Raw genomic sequence first — 18,540 nt, 5'->3', positions numbered from 1 at the left:
GTTGATGTCAGATCAATCGTTCCTATCACGTGTGTACGAGTTGATGTCAGATCAATCGTTCCTATCACGTGTGTACGAATTGATTTCAAATTAGTTGTTCTTATCAGTGTGTAAGTTGATGTCAGATCAGTCGTTCCTATCACGTGTGCACGAGTTGATGTCAGATCAATCGTTCCTATCACGTGTGTACGAGTTGATGTCAGATCAATCGTTCCTATCACGTGTGTACGAATTGATTTCAAATTAGTTGTTCTTATCAGTGTGTAAGTTGATGACAGTTCAGTCGTTCCTATCACGTGTGTACGAGTTGATGTCAGATCAATCGTTCCTATCACGTCTGTACGAGTTGATGTCAGTTCAGTCGTTCCTATCACATGTGTACGAGTTGATGTCAGATCAGTTACTCCTATCACGTATATATGATATCTTTGTTTCTAAAGTCTGACTTGTAGCATCTGCGGAGATTAAACCTTTAGCCCAGGTGGTATAATGTGTTTATCTGTCACTCGAGAGGCACAGTATTAGATCCTACAAAGTGTCTTTTGAGCCCTAGAGAGACAGAGAAGTAAAAAATGAATAACCGTATGTTGAATTGTAATAGAAGAAGACTGAAAGTCGGCAAATGTTTAACGAAATTCGGTAACGTTCACTTGCTTAAATCACGCATTACATTAACGTTGTTAGCAAAGCTAGTGTAACTGACTAGATTTTATCACGGTTCAATCTCCGCTATAACTTACTACAAAGTCATTTGCCGTTGGTCGATTTAGTCGAGTTAGACGCTCTGAGCCATTGAAAATAGTGGCCCGGATGTAATAGTACGCTGTAAACCAATGACAATAGCGTCGCAATCCTAGTTTCACACTGTGAGACAATACCAGAAATACTGACTTTGTAACTTAAACTAGTTACACACTGTGAGACAATACCGGAAATACTGAATTTGTAACTTAAACTAGTTACACACTGTGAGACAATACCAGAAATACTGACTTTGTAACTTAAACTAGTTACACACTGTGAGACAATACCGGAAATACTGAATTTGTAACTTAAACTAGTTACACACTGTGAGACAATACCAGAAATACTGACTTTGTAACTTAAACTAGTTACACACTGTGAGACAATACCGGAAATACTGAATTTGTAACTTAAACTAGTTACACACTGTGAGACAATACCAGAAATACTGACTTTGTACTTAAACTAGTTACACACTGTGAGACAATACCAGAAATACTGAATTTGTAACTTAAACTAGTTACACACTGTGAGACAATACCAGAAATACTGACTTTGTAACTTGAACTAGTTATACACTGTGAGGCAATACCAGAAATACTGATTTTGTAACATGAACTAGTTACACACTGTGAGACAATACCAGAAATACTGACTATGTAACTTATACTAGTTACACACTGTGAGGCAATACCAGAAATACTGACTTTGTAACTTGAACTAGTTACACACTGTGAGACAATACCAGAAATACTGATTTTGTAATTTGAACTAGTTACACACTGTGAGACAATACCAGAAATACTGACTTTGTAACTTAAACTAGTTACACACTGTGAGACAATACCAGAAATACTGACTTTGTAACTTGAACTAGTTACACACTGTGAGGCAATACCAGAAATACTGATTTTGTAACATGAACTAGTTACACACTGTGAGACAATACCAGAAATACTGACTATGTAACTTATACTAGTTACACACTGTGAGGCAATACCAGAAATACTGACTTTGTAACTTGAACTAGTTACACACTGTGAGACAATACCAGAAATACTGACTTTGTAACTTGAACTAGTTACACACTGTGAGACAATACCAGAAATACTGATTTTGTAACTTGAACTAGTTACACACTGTGAGACAATACCAGCATTACTGACTTTGTAACTTAAACTAGTTACACACTGTGAGACAATACCAGCATTACTGACTTTGTAACTTGAACTAGTTACACACTGTGAGATAATACCAGAAATACTGACATTGCAACTTAAACATAATTCTTATAAGAAAAACAATTCATAAATATTGGAATACTGAGATTCGTTTAAACTTCAGAGAGGGAATACGCTTTGTTGATGGACAAATTCCTGTCTCAACAGAACGTCCATAATATCATCGAACGTATACGATAAAGTAAGTAAAGTGAGAGTGGAAATCTAGCCATAATGGGAGGTTCGAGAGCGAAAAGCAGTTTTGGTGCCGTGAAGACTCACTCGACTTGTATGTAATGCCGGGAAACGAGTTTGCTGCTTAAGCTAGAAGCAAACTTCTCTCCGTTTCTAGATTGACGTTGAATTCGACTGCAGTAAAATATTTTTTCCACCAATACTTTGAGAAGTATGTACATTAATCTATCGTGGACCACTAACACATAACGTTCTTTTTATCGTGGCATATTTGTTACACTGAAACTAAACGTATTCCAAGCTGATATTTCATCATACAAAAAAAAATGTACTTTTCACTGCTTCGTGTTTCCCTTTCTTCTTTAACGCCATTGGTCGGTCATACTGTTACGTGATATTTTAATTTAAAGTCGTTTTAGTACGTTTTGTAATAATCCTTGATGGTGAAATTCGTTGTCGTTCATATTTAATAATGTTTTTCGCTAAATTATTTATATACTTTATAGTACTGTTAAAGCATTCAACAGTGGTGGACGGACAACAGTGAGGATAATTCATTACATACTTTATACTACTGTTAAAGCATTCAACAGTGGTGGACGGACAACAGTTAGGATAATTAACTACATACTTTAATGGAAATACAATCGGTTTCTGATTTTTATTGAACTTATTCAGCTTATTGTTCCAAAACATCACAAACGTTAACATTTAAGTTTCATTATTCTCTGAACTACCATGAACTGTACAAGTACATTACTAAAAACTGTTAACGGTTTGGGAATCATTATTTTCTCGGAGGAACACTTCTAGCTTCTATAACTTTGAGAAACTTTGAGTCTTAATACAAGAGCCTCTGACACTTGTCGCATAATTAGTAATGGAGGCATAGCATAGATCACGAGACTACCTGGCTTGTAAACAGTGTCACTAGAGTGAGTTACAACAGTCTGTTGTAATTTGTTACTTGTTGGAGTCTGAAAGCGGAGGAATACAGCATATTTTACGTTTACCTGTCTTCTTTGTATTTTTTGTTTTCTATTTTTGCGTAAAGCTGCACGAGGGCTAACTGCGCTAGCCGTTCGTAATTTAGGAGTGTAAGACTAAAGGTAAGGCAGCTAGTCATTACCACCCACCGCCAACTCTTGGGCTACTCTTTTGCCAACAAATAATGAGATTGACTGTACTTTTATTTTCAGCCGTGGGGGCGTTATAAAAGTACAGTCAATCTCACTATTCGTTGATAAAGGGATAGCCCAAAAGTTGGCGGTGGGTGGTGATGACTAGCCGTTCCTAATTTAGCAGTGTAAGACTAAAGGGAAGGCAGCTAGTTATCACCACCCACTGCCAACTCTTGGACTACTCTTTTGCCAACGAATAGTGAGATTGACTATACTTTTATAACGCCCCCACGGCTGAAAATGAAAGCATGTTTGATGTGACGAGGGTTGAATCCGCGACTCTCATATTAAGAGGCAAGAACCTTAACCACCTGGCCATGCCGAGGCCTTTATATGTGTTTGAAAGATTTAACGATTTTTTTGTCACTCTTCGTCAATTTCTTCCAGTCTCTACTCGTCTTTCAGTTATTCCTTTTACAAAAAGGTAAAACAACACTAAAAATTGTTTTTCCGTATTTCAATAAAACTTTATCGTGATACGTATACGTTAACACTGATAGTAAAAAAAAATTAAACTTTTATCGAAACATGAAATGTAAATTTTGTAATTGACGAAATAGCAAAATAGGTGGCTAAAACAAACGTAAGTCATTAAATTAAACACGTGTTGTAAGACATAAGCACTCATTCCTAGAGAATTACGATAATAATAGCGAAACTAATTATCTTCCTTAATTAACGGACGTCAAATAAATAAATAAATAACTAGTTCACGTGCCCAGTTATTTAACTACGTGCTTATTTTAATTACATCAAACTCACTTGTCTAGACGTCTTCAAACACTGACAGCGCCACCTACACGCCGGTATATCTAACGTGTAACCAATAAGTTTGTGAAGGCTTAAGAGTATTATAAACATTTGAAACGTTAGAACATGTTTAAACAACTTACATTATTTCAAACAATTATAGGATATTTCAAGCAACTTGTTTTTAGTTACTTTAAAGACATTTTGTTTGTCAAAAGGGGTCTAATCAATCAGTCCATAGTTTGATGATTTGAAGGATTGTATTGTTTATAGCGAATGAACACTAATTTTAATAAGTATTCCTTCGTGATTGATCTAAGATATAAATAACACTCACGACTATAATGCAAATATATAATTTTATAAAGTCTAGCTTATATCTTAGCATATATTTGTACAACACGTTCCTTCTAGATAACTTGTGATTTAGATTTCAGTCAAATTGTGACAGTTTAGCCTACTCGCGGATCGATATTTCAGAACTCAAAGTTTCCGTATAATTCAAGTACTGATAATGTGTAAGGACGTATGTCTGGAGTGGAAAGGGGGCACATAATTAAACTAACCAATACCAAAGATCACCATGAAGATATAGCCTTAATAAAGGGAAGGAAAGAATATATTAAAGTAAGAAATATCATTAGGTTTGTTTGTTTTGAATTTCCCGCTAAGCTACACGAGGGCTATCTGTGCTATTTAAAGTTCCCGCTAAGCTACACGAGAGCTATCTGAGCTAGTTGTCCCTAATTTAGCAGTGTAAGGACTAGAGGGAAAACAGCTAGTCATCACCACCCACAGCGAACTCTTGGGATACTCTTTTACCAACGAATAGTAGGATCGACCACGACGTTATAACGCCCCCCACGGCTGAAAAGGCGAGCATGTTTGGTGCTACGGGGATGCGAACCCGCGACCCTCAGATTACGAGTCGCACGCCTTAACCCACCTGGCTATGCCGGGCCATAACATTAGGTAAAAAAAAAAAGGAAAGCGATCTTTGGACTGGTTATAATTTTATTTAGTAAAATTTGCATACTCGCACGCATGCGCAAATAAAGTTGTTTTTTTCTTCTATTCCTTATACTGTTTATAAACAAATCAATTCACTTTATTTTCATAAAATCTTAAAGGCAAAAATTGGTTGAAGAGTTTTATACTATCTAGGTTTTAGATAAATGTAATTTTTATTAAATCTATATATATAATTATTTATTTATAAATTATTTATATATTATTCATAAACGTATATATACCAAAATATAAAGCAGGTCAAATATCGGGAAATTCGAAACACAAATGGCTAGCGTCCCTCGCCTTCAAAATCAGAGGCTCGTGGTCAGTGAGTGATGAAATCCTGCTATTTAACCAGCCAAGAGCAGTGAATTAGTGGACGGTGACGGTCTTTCCTCGAATTTAATAATTCAAAAGTGATGGCTATTTCTTACAAAAATGTGGCCCAAAAATTACAAAAATTCGCGCAAAGCTACACGAGGACCAATTGCACAAGTCGTCCCTAATTTACAGATGATAGAGATACAGTGATATTAACTGAAACATTGTAATGCCCCACGGCTGAAAGGGGAGAACAGGTACAGGGCGGGATTCACATCTGCGACCCTCAGATTGCGAATCAAGTATCCTGACCATCAGATCTGCATTAGCATAAACTTACGAGTACAAAGTGTCGGGCCCGGCATGGCCAGGTGGTTAAGGCACTCGACTCGTAATATGAGGGTCACGGGTTCGAATCCCCGTCACACCAAACATGCTCGGCGTTTCAGTCGTGGGGGCATTGTATTGTGACGGTCAATCCCACTATTCATTGGTAAAAGAGTAGTCCAAGAGTTGTCAGTGGGCGGTAATGACTAGCCGCCTTTCCTCTAATCTTACACTGATAAATTAGGGACAACTAGCGCATATAGCCCTCGTGTAGCTTTTCGCGAAATTCAAAACAGAAAAACAAAGTTACAGAAATAACTTCTGTGTTGCTTTGCTCGAAATTCTGAAAAAAAACTAACAATGAAAACTCAAAAACAATAATTTAGAAACGTGATATTCAGAGTTTCATTGGTCTACATAATCAAAGTAAATAAACTGTAAGAAATAATACACTTGTAACTGAACTAAATATAGTAAGAACTACTCTTGAGCAAGCTTCACTGCATTACACCTATAGGATTAGTAAATGTTACGTTGATTTGCCAAGTTCACTGTTTTAAATAAAACAACCGTAATATTACTCAACGCACATGAATCATTTCTGCCTAATGAAGATAGTGTTCGTGGTTATTATTAAGATAACAACGAAAATGTTTACAAAAAAAGATATCCGTTATGACTGTTTTTTAAAGTTTATTTATGATATGCAAACAAAAAACAAACATTTCAGTGTTGACCAGTTTTATTCACTACTAATAGAAGCTGTTTATTTCAAATTCGTGAACCGAGCGAGTTCACGTTTGGTACAACCATGGATTATCAAGCTGGCGAGCCTAGGTTCGAACCCGCGAAATACCACTTTAAACTGTGGATGCCTTAAAACATGGCATTCATGGTAAGTTAGTTGTTTAGTTTATAACAAAGCAGAATAACGGTTACTACAGAGGAGCCATGGTAAGTTAGTTGTTTAGTTTATAACCCAGAATAACGGTTACTAACATCCGGAGCCATGGTAAGTTAGTTGTTTAGTTTATAACATATTCAGAATAACGGTTACTACAGAGGAGCCATGGTAAGTTAGTTGTTTAGTTTATAACTAGAATAACGGTTACTACAGAGGAGCCATGGTAAGTTAGTTGTTTAGTTTATAACTAGAATAACGGTTACTACAGAGGAGCCATGGTAAGTTAGTTGTTTAGTTTGTAACCAGAATAACGGTTACTACAGAGGAGCCATGGTAAGTTAGTTGTTTAGTTTATAACTAGAATAACGGTTACTACAGAGGAGCCATGGTAAGTTAGTTGTTCAGTTTATAACAAGAATAACGGTTACTACAGAGGAGCCATGGTAAGTTAGTTGTTTAGTTTATAACAAGAATAACGGTTACTACAGAGGAGCCATGGTAAGTTAGTTGTTTAGTTTATAACTAGAATAACGGTTACTACAGAGGAGCCATGGTAAGTTAGTTGTTTAGTTTATAACTAGAATAACGGTTACTACAGAGGAGCCATGGTAAGTTAGTTGTTTAGTTTATAACTAGAATAACGGTTACTACAGAGGAGCCATGGTAAGTTAGTTGTTTAGTTTATAACTAGAATAACGGTTACTACAGAGGAGCCATGGTAAGTTAGTTGTTTAGTTTATAACTAGAATAACGGTTACTACAGAGGAGCCATGGTAAGTTAGTTGTTTAGTTTATAACTAGAATAACGGTTACTACAGAGGAGCCATGGTAAGTTAGTTGTTTAGTTTATAACTAGAGTAACGGTTACTACACAGGAGCCATGCTAAGTTAGTTGTTTAGTTTGTAACCAGAATAACGGTTACTACAGAGGAGCCATGGTAAGTTAGTTGTTTAGTTTATAACTAGAATAACGGTTACTACAGAGGAGCCATGGTAAGTTAGTTGTTTAGTTTATAACTAGAATAACGGTTACTACAGAGGAGCCATGGTAAGTTAGTTGTTTAGTTTATAACTAGAATAACGGTTACTACAGAGGAGCCATGGTAAGTTAGTTGTTTAGTTTATAACTAGAATAACGGTTACTACAGAGTTTAGCCATGGTAAGTTAGTTGTTTAGTTTATAACTAGAATAACGGTTACTACAGAGTGGTAAGTTAGTTGTTTAGTTTATAACTAGAATAACGGTTACTACAGAGAGAGCCATGGTAAGTTAGTTGTTTAGTTTATAACTAGAGTAACGGTTACTACAGAGGAGCCATGGTAAGTTAGTTGTTTAGTTTATAACTAGAATAACGGTTACTACAGAGAGTAGCCATGGTAAGTTAGTTGTTTAGTTTATAACTAGAATAACGGTTACTACAGAGGAGCCATGGTAAGTTAGTTGTTTAGTTTATAACTAGAATAACGGTTACTACAGAGGAGCCATGGTAAGTTAGTTGTTTAGTTTATAACTAGAATAACGGTTACTACAGAGGAGCCATGGTAAGTTAGTTGTTTAGTTTATAACTAGAATAACGGTTACTACAGAGGAGCCATGGTAAGTTAGTTGTTTAGTTTAACGGTTACTACCATAGAATAACGGTTAGTTTTTAGTTTACAGAATAACGGTTACTACAGAGGAAGTTAAGTTAGTTGTTTAGTTTATAACTAGAATAACGGTTACTACAGAGGAGCCATGGTAAGTTAGTTGTTTAGTTTATAACAAGAATAACGGTTACTACAGAGGAGCCATGGTAAGTTAGTTGTTTAGTTTATAACTAGAATAACGGTTACTACAGAGGAGCCATGGTAAGTTAGTTGTTTAGTTTATAACTAGAATAACGGTTACTACAGAGGAGCCATGGTAAGTTAGTTGTTTAGTTTATAACTAGAATAACGGTTACTACAGAGGAGCCATGGTAAGTTAGTTGTTTAGTTTATAACTAGAATAACGGTTACTACAGAGGAGCCATGGTAAGTTAGTTGTTTAGTTTATAACAAGAATAACGGTTACTACAGAGGAGCCATGGTAAGTTAGTTGTTTAGTTTATAACTAGAATAACGGTTACTACAGAGGAGCCATGGTAAGTTAGTTGTTTAGTTTATAACTAGAATAACGGTTACTACAGAGAAGCCATGGTAAGTTAGTTGTTTAGTTTATAACTAGAATAACGGTTACTACAGAGCCATGGTAAGTTAGTTGTTTAGTTTATAACTAGAATAACGGTTACTACAGAGGAGCCATGGTAAGTTAGTTGTTTAGTTTATAACTAGAGTAACGGTTACTACAGAGGAGCCATGGTAAGTTAGTTGTTTAGTTTATAACTAGAATAACGGTTACTACAGAGGAGCCATGGTAAGTTAGTTGTTTAGTTTATAACTAGAATAACGGTTACTACTACAGAGTTAGTTGTTTAGTTTATAACCATAACGGTAAGTTAGTTGTTTAGTTTATAACTAGAATAACGGTTACTACAGAGAGCCATGGTAAGTTAGTTGTTTAGTTTATAACTAGAATAACGGTTACTACAGAGGAGCCATGGTAAGTTAGTTGTTTAGTTTATAACTAGAATAACGGTTACTACAGAGGAGCCATGGTAAGTTAGTTGTTTAGTTTATAACTAGAATAACGGTTACTACAGAGGAGCCATGCTAAGTTAGTTGTTTAGTTTATAACTAGAATAACGGTTACTACAGAGGAGCCATGGTAAGTTAGTTGTTTAGTTTATAACTAGAATAACGGTTACTACAGAGGAGCCATGGTAAGTTAGTTGTTTAGTTTATAACTAGAATAACGGTTACTACAGAGGAGCCATGGTAAGTTAGTTGTTTAGTTTATAACTAGAATAACGGTTACTACAGAGGAGCCATGGTAAGTTAGTTGTTTAGTTTATAACTAGAATAACGGTTTACAGAGGAGCCATGGTAAGTTAGTTGTTTAGTTTACTAGAATAACGGTTACTACAGAGGAGCCATGGTAAGTTAGTTGTTTAGTTTATAACTAGAATAACGGTTACTACAGAGGGTAAGCCATGAGTGGTAAGTTAGTTGTTTAGTTTATAACTAGAATAACGGTTACTACAGAGGAGCCATGGTAAGTTAGTTGTTTAGTTTAACTAGAATAACGGTTAGAATAACGGTTACTAACAGAGGAGCCATGGTAAGTTAGTTGTTTAGTTTATAACTAGAATAACGGTTACTACAGAGGAGCCATGGTAAGTTAGTTGTTTAGTTTATAACTAGAATAACGGTTACTACAGAGGAGCCATGGTAAGTTAGTTGTTTAGTTTATAACTAGAATAACGGTTACTACAGAGGAGCCATGGTAAGTTAGTTGTTTAGTTTATAACTAGAATAACGGTTACTACAGAGGAGCCATGGTAAGTTAGTTGTTTAGTTTATAACTAGAATAACGGTTACTACAGAGGAGCCATGGTAAGTTAGTTGTTTAGTTTATAACTAGAATAACGGTTACTACAGAGGAGCCATGGTAAGTTAGTTGTTTAGTTTATAACTAGAATAACGGTTACTACAGAGGAGCCATGGTAAGTTAAGTTAGTTGTTTAGTTTATAACGGTTAGAATAACGGTTTACTTTACAGAATAACGGTTACTACAGAGGAGCCATGGTAAGTTAGTTGTTTAGTTTATAACTAGAATAACGGTTACTACAGAGGAGCCATGGTAAGTTAGTTGTTTAGTTTATAACTAGAATAACGGTTACCATACAGAGGAGCCATGGTAAGTTAGTTGTTTAGTTTATAACTAGAATAACGGTTACTACAGAGGAGCCATGGTAAGTTAGTTGTTTAGTTTATAACTAGAATAACGGTTACTACAGAGGAGCCATGGTAAGTTAGTTGTTTAGTTTATAACTAGAATAACGGTTACTACAGAGGAGCCATGGTAAGTTAGTTGTTTAGTTTATAACTAGAATAACGGTTACTACAGAGGAGCCATGGTAAGTTAGTTGTTTAGTTTATAACTAGAATAACGGTTACTAGAATAACGACTACAGAGAGCCATGGTAAGTTAGTTGTTTAGTTTATAACTAGAATAACGGTTACTACAGAGGAGCCATGGTAAGTTAGTTGTTTAGTTTATAACTAGAATAACGGTTACTACAGAGGTTAGCCATGGTAAGTTAGTTGTTTAGTTTATAACTAGAATAACGGTTACTACAGAGGAGCCATGGTAAGTTAGTTGTTTAGTTTATAACTAGAATAACGGTTACTACCATGAAGTTAGTTGTTTAGTTTATAACCATGGTAAGTTAGTTGTTTAGTTTATAACTAGAATAACGGTTACTACAGAGGAGCCATGGTAAGTTAGTTGTTTAGTTTAACTAGTTTACTAACTAGAATAACGGAATAACGGTTACTACAGAGGAGCCATGGTAAGTTAGTTGTTTAGTTTATAACTAGAATAACGGTTACTACAGAGGAGCCATGGTAAGTTAGTTGTTTAGTTTATAACTAGAATAACGGTTACTACAGAGGAGCCATGGTAAGTTAGTTGTTTAGTTTATAACAGAATAACGGTTACTACAGAGGAGCCATGGTAAGTTAGTTGTTTAGTTTATAACTAGAGTAACGGTTACTACAGAGGAGCCATGGTAAGTTAGTTGTTTAGTTTATAACTAGAGTAACGGTTACTACAGAGGAGCCATGCTAAGTTAGTTGTTTAGTTTATAACTAGAGTAACGGTTACTACAGAGGAGCCATGGTAAGTTAGTTGTTTAGTTTATAACTAGAATAACGGTTACTACAGAGAAGCCATGGTAAGTTAGTTGTTTAGTTTGTAACTAGAATAACGGTTACTACAGAGGAGCCATGGTAAGTTAGTTGTTTAGTTTATAACTAGAATAACGGTTACTACAGAGGATGCCATGGTAAGTTAGTTGTTTAGTTTATAACTAGAATAACGGTTACTACAGAGGAGCCATGGTAAGTTAGTTGTTTAGTTTATAACTAGAATAACGGTTACTACAGAGGAGCCATGGTAAGTTAGTTGTTTAGTTTATAACTAGAATAACGGTTACTACAGAGGAGCCATGGTAAGTTAGTTGTTTAGTTTATAACTAGAATAACGGTTACTACAGAGAGCCATGGTAAGTTAGTTGTTTAGTTTATAACTAGAGTAACGGTTACTACAGAGGAGCCATGGTAAGTTAGTTGTTTAGTTTATAACTAGAATAACGGTTACTACAGAGGAGCCATGGTAAGTTAGTTGTTTAGTTTATAACTAGAATAACGGTTACTACAGAGGAGCCATGGTAAGTTAGTTGTTTAGTTTATAACTAGAATAACGGTTACTACAGAGGAGCCATGGTAAGTTAGTTGTTTAGTTTATAACTAGAATAACGGTTACTACAGAGTTAGTTGTTTAGCCATGGTAAGTTAGTTGTTTAGTTTATAACTAGAATAACGGTTACTACAGAGGAGCCATGGTAAGTTAGTTGTTTAGTTTATAACTAGAATAACGGTTACTACAGAGGAGCCATGGTAAGTTAGTTGTTTAGTTTATAACTAGAATAACGGTTACTACAGAGGAGCCATGGTAAGTTAGTTGTTTAGTTTATAACTAGAATAACGGTTACTACAGAGGAGCCATGGTAAGTTAGTTGTTTAGTTTATAACTAGAATAACGGTTACTACAGAGGAGCCATGGTAAGTTAGTTGTTTAGTTTATAACTAGAATAACGGTTACTACAGAGGAGCCATGGTAAGTTAGTTGTTTAGTTTATAACTAGAATAACGGTTACTACAGAGGAGCCATGGTAAGTTAGTTGTTTAGTTTATAACTAGAATAACGGTTACTACAGAGGAGCCATGGTAAGTTAGTTGTTTAGTTTATAACTAGAATAACGGTTACTACAGAGGAGCCATGGTAAGTTAGTTGTTTAGTTTATAACTAGAATAACGGTTACTACAGAGGAGCCATGGTAAGTTAGTTGTTTAGTTTATAACTAGAATAACGGTTACTACAGAGGAGCCATGGTAAGTTAGTTGTTTAGTTTATAACTAGAATAACGGTTACTACAGAGGAGCCATGGTAAGTTAGTTGTTTAGTTTATAACTAGAATAACGGTTACTACAGAGGAGCCATGGTAAGTTAGTTGTTTAGTTTATAACTAGAGTAACGGTTACTACAGAGGAGCCATGGTAAGTTAGTTGTTTAGTTTATAACTAGAATAACGGTTACTACAGAGGAGCCATGGTAAGTTAGTTGTTTAGTTTATAACTAGAATAACGGTTACTACAGAGTTAGTTGTTTAGCCATGGTAAGTTAGTTGTTTAGTTTATAACTAGAATAACGGTTACTACAGAGGAGCCATGGTAAGTTAGTTGTTTAGTTTATAACTAGAATAACGGTTACTACAGAGGAGCCATGGTAAGTTAGTTGTTTAGTTTATAACTAGAATAACGGTTACTACAGAATAACGAGAGAGCCATGGTAAGTTAGTTGTTTAGTTTATAACTAGAATGGTACTAGTTAAGTTAGTTGTTTAGTTTATAACTAGAATTTACTACAGAGAACCATGGTAAGTTAGTTGTTTAGTTTATAACTAGAATAACGGTTACTACAGAGGAGCCATGGTAAGTTAGTTGTTTAGTTTATAACTAGAATAACGGTTACTACAGAGTTAGCCATGGTAAGTTAGTTGTTTAGTTTATAACTAGAATAACGGTTACTACAGAGGAGCCATGGTAAGTTAGTTGTTTAGTTTATAACTAGAGTAACGGTTACTACAGAGGAGCCATGGTAAGTTAGTTGTTTAGTTTATAACTAGAATAACGGTTACTACAGAGGAGCCATGGTAAGTTAGTTGTTTAGTTTATAACTAGAATAACGGTTACTACAGAGGAGCCATGATAAGTTAGTTGTTTAGTTTATAACTAGAATAACGGTTACTACAGAGGAGCCATGGTAAGTTAGTTGTTTAGTTTATAACTAGAATAACGGTTACTACAGAGGAGCCATGGTAAGTTAGTTGTTTAGTTTATAACTAGAATAACGGTTACTACAGAGGAGCCATGGTAAGTTAGTTGTTTAGTTTATAACTAGAATAACGGTTACTACAGAGGAGCCATGGTAAGTTAGTTGTTTAGTTTATAACTAGAATAACGGTTACTACAGAGGAGCCATGGTAAGTTAGTTGTTTAGTTTATAACTAGAATAACGGTTACTACAGAGGAAGCCATGGTAAGTTAGTTGTTTAGTTTATAACTAGAATAACGGTTACTACAGAGGAGCCATGGTAAGTTAGTTGTTTAGTTTATAACTAGAATAACGGTTACTACAGAGGAGCCATGGTAAGTTAGTTGTTTAGTTTATAACTAGAATAACGGTTACTACAGAGGAGCCATGGTAAGTTAGTTGTTTAGTTTATAACTAGAATAACGGTTACTACAGAGGAGCCATGGTAAGTTAGTTGTTTAGTTTATAACTAGAATAACGGTTACTACAGAGCCATGAAGTTAGCCATGGTAAGTTAGTTGTTTAGTTTATAACTAGAATAACGGTTACTACAGAGGAGCCATGGTAAGTTAGTTGTTTAGTTTATAACTAGAATAACGGTTACTACAGAGGAGCCATGGTAAGTTAGTTGTTTAGTTTATAACTAGAATAACGGTTACTACAGAGGTTAGCCATGGTAAGTTAGTTGTTTAGTTTATAACTAGAATAACGGTTACTACAGAGCAGAGTTAGTTGTTTAGCCATGGTAAGTTAGTTGTTTAGTTTATAACTAGAATAACGGTTACTACAGAGGAGCCATGGTAAGTTAGTTGTTTAGTTTATAACTAGAATAACGGTTACTACAGAGGAGCCATGGTAAGTTAGTTGTTTAGTTTATAACTAGAGTAACGGTTACTACAGAGGAGCCATGGTAAGTTAGTTGTTTAGTTTATAACTAGAATAACGGTTACTACAGAGGAGCCATGGTAAGTTAGTTGTTTAGTTTATAACTAGAATAACGGTTACTACAGAGGAGCCATGGTAAGTTAGTTGTTTAGTTTATAACTAGAATAACGGTTACTGGTAAGTTACAGAGGAGCCATGGTAAGTTAGTTGTTTAGTTTATAACTTAGAATAACGGGTTACTACAGAGGAGCCATGGTAAGTTAGTTGTTTAGTTTATAACTAGAATAACGGTTACTACAGAGGAGCCATGGTAAGTTAGTTGTTTAGTTTATAACTAGAATAACGGTTACTACAGAGGAGCCATGGTAAGTTAGTTGTTTAGTTTATAACTAGAATAACGGTTACTACAGAGCCATGAGCCATGGTAAGTTAGTTGTTTAGTTTATAACTAGAATAACGGTTACTACAGAGGAGCCATGGTAAGTTAGTTGTTTAGTTTATAACTAGAATAACGGTTACTACAGAGGAGCCATGGTAAGTTAGTTGTTTAGTTTATAACTAGAATAACGGTTACTACAGAGGAGCCATGGTAAGTTAGTTGTTTAGTTTATAACTAGAATAACGGTTACTACAGAGGAGCCATGGGTAAGTTAGTTGTTTAGTTTATAACTAGAATAACGGTTACTACAGTTGTTTAGTTTATAACTAGAATAACGGTTACTACAGAGAAGCCTTGGTAAGTTAGTTGTTTAGTTTGTAACTAGAATAACGGTTACTACAGAGGAGCCATGGTAAGTTAGTTGTTTAGTTTATAACTAGAATAACGGTTACTACAGAGGAGCCATGGTAAGTTAGTTGTTTAGTTTATAACTAGAATAACGGTTACTACAGAGGAGCCATGGTAAGTTAGTTGTTTAGTTTATAACTAGAATAACGGTTACGGTTGGTACTAGTTGTTTAGTTTATAACTAGAATAACGGTTACTACAGAGGAGCCATGGTAAGTTAGTTGTTTAGTTTATAACTAGAATAACGGTTACTACAGAGGAGCCATGGTAAGTTAGTTGTTTAGTTTATAACTAGAATAACGGTTACTACAGAGGAGCCATGGTAAGTTAGTTGTTTAGTTTATAACTAGAATAACGGTTACTACAGAGGAGCCATGCTAAGTTAGTTGTTTAGTTTATAACTAGAATAACGGTTACTACAGAGGAGCCATGGTAAGTTAGTTGTTTAGTTTATAACTAGAATAACGGTTACTACAGAGGAGCCATGGTAAGTTAGTTGTTTAGTTTATAACTAGAATAACGGTTACTACAGAGGAGCCATGGTAAGTTAGTTGTTTAGTTTATAACTAGAATAACGGTTACTACAGAGGAGCCATGGTAAGTTAGTTGTTTAGTTTATAACTAGAATAACGGTTACTAACGGTTACTACAGAGGAGCCATGGTAAGTTAGTTGTTTAGTTTATAACTAGAATAACGGTTACTACAGAGGAGCCATGGTAAGTTAGTTGTTTAGTTTATAACTAGAATAACGGTTACTAGCCATGGTAAGTTAGTTGTTTAGTTTATAACAGAATAACGGTTACTACAGTGGTAAGTTAGTTGTTTAGTTTATAACTAGAATAACGGTTACTACAGAGGAGCCATGGTAAGTTAGTTGTTTAGTTTATAACTAGAATAACGGTTACTACAGAGAGCCATGGTAAGTTAGTTGTTTAGTTTATAACTAGAATAACGGTTACTACAGAGGAGCCATGGTAAGTTAGTTGTTTAGTTTATAACTAGAATAACGGTTACTACAGAGGAGCCATGGTAAGTTAGTTGTTTAGTTTATAACTAGAGTAACGGTTACTACAGAGGAGCCATGCTAAGTTAGTTGTTTAGTTTATAACTAGAATAACGGTTACTACAGAGGAGCCATGGTAAGTTAGTTGTTTAGTTTATAACTAGAATAACGGTTACTACAGAGGAGCCATGGTAAGTTAGTTGTTTAGTTTATAACTAGAATAACGGTTACTACAGAGGAGCCATGGTAAGTTAGTTGTTTAGTTTATAACTAGAATAACGGTTACTACAGAGGAGCCATGGTAAGTTAGTTGTTTAGTTTATAACTAGAATAACGGTTACTACAGAGGAGCCATGGTAAGTTAGTTGTTTAGTTTATAACTAGAATAACGGTTACTACAGAGGAGCCATGGTAAGTTAGTTGTTTAGTTTATAACTAGAATAACGGTTACTACAGAGGAGCCATGGTAAGTTAGTTGTTTAGTTTATAACTAGAATAACGGTTACTACAGAGGAGCCATGGTAAGTTAGTTGTTTAGTTTATAACTAGAATAACGGTTACTACAGAGGAGCCATGGTAAGTTAGTTGTTTAGTTTATAACTAGAATAACGGTTACTACAGAGGAGCCATGGTAAGTTAGTTGTTTAGTTTATAACTAGAATAACGGTTACTACAGAGGAGCCATGGTAAGTTAGTTGTTTAGTTTATAACTAGAATAACGGTTACTACAGAGGAGCCATGGTAAGTTAGTTGTTTAGTTTATAACTAGAATAACGGTTACTACAGAGGAGCCATGGTAAGTTAGTTGTTTAGTTTATAACTAGAATAACGGTTACTACAGAGGAGCCATGGTAAGTTAGTTGTTTAGTTTATAACTAGAATAACGGTTACTACAGAGGAGCCATGGTAAGTTAGTTGTTTAGTTTATAACTAGAATAACGGTTACTACAGAGGAGCCATGGTAAGTTAGTTGTTTAGTTTATAACCATGGTAGAATAACGGTTACTACAGAGGAGCCATGGTAAGTTAGTTGTTTAGTTTATAACTAGAATAACGGTTACTACAGAGGAGCCATGGTAAGTTAGTTGTTTAGTTTATAACTAGAATAACGGTTACCATACAGAGTTGTTTAGCCATGGTAAGTTAGTTGTTTAGTTTATAACTAGAATAACGGTTACTACAGAGGAGCCATGGTAAGTTAGTTGTTTAGTTTATAACTAGAGTAACGGTTACTACAGAGGAGCCATGGTAAGTTAGTTGTTTAGTTTATAACTAGAATAACGGTTACTACAGAGGAGCCATGGTAAGTTAGTTGTTTAGTTTATAACTAGAATAACGGTTACTACAGAGGAGCCATGGTAAGTTAGTTGTTTAGTTTATAACTAGAATAACGGTTACTACATGAAGTTAGTTGTTTAGTTTATAACTAGAATAACGGTTACTGGAGGAGCCATAAGTTAGTTGTTTAGTTTATAACTAGAATAACGGTTACTACAGAGGAGCCATGGTAAGTTAGTTGTTTAGTTTATAACTAGAATAACGGTTACTACAGAGGAGCCATGGTAAGTTAGTTGTTTAGTTTATAACTAGAGTAACGGTTACTACAGAGGAGCCATGGTAAGTTAGTTGTTTAGTTTATAACTAGAATAACGGTTACTACAGAGGAGCCATGGTAAGTTAGTTGTTTAGTTTATAACTAGAATAACGGTTACTACAGAGGAGCCATGGTAAGTTAGTTGTTTAGTTTATAACTAGAATAACGGTTACTACAGAGGAGCCATGGTAAGTTAGTTGTTTAGTTTATAACTAGAATAACGGTTACTACAGAGGAGCCATGGTAAGTTAGTTGTTTAGTTTATAACTAGAATAACGGTTACTACAGAGGAAGCCATGGTAAGTTAGTTGTTTAGTTTATAACTAGAATAACGGTTACTACAGAGGAGCCATGGTAAGTTAGTTGTTTAGTTTATAACTAGAATAACGGTTACTACAGAGGAGCCATGGTAAGTTAGTTGTTTAGTTTATAACTAGAGAATAACGGTTACTACAGAGGAGCCATGGTAAGTTAGTTGTTTAGTTTATAACTAGAATAACGGTTACTACAGAGGAGCCATGGTAAGTTAGTTGTTTAGTTTATAACTAGAATAACGGTTACTACAGAGGAGCCATGGTAAGTTAGTTGTTTAGTTTAT

Source organism: Tachypleus tridentatus, chromosome 2, assembly GCF_004210375.1.
Source record: "Tachypleus tridentatus isolate NWPU-2018 chromosome 2, ASM421037v1, whole genome shotgun sequence".
In the NCBI taxonomy this organism is placed as follows: Eukaryota; Metazoa; Arthropoda; class Merostomata; order Xiphosura; family Limulidae; genus Tachypleus; species Tachypleus tridentatus.
Note: the sequence above shows the minus strand (reverse complement) of the source record.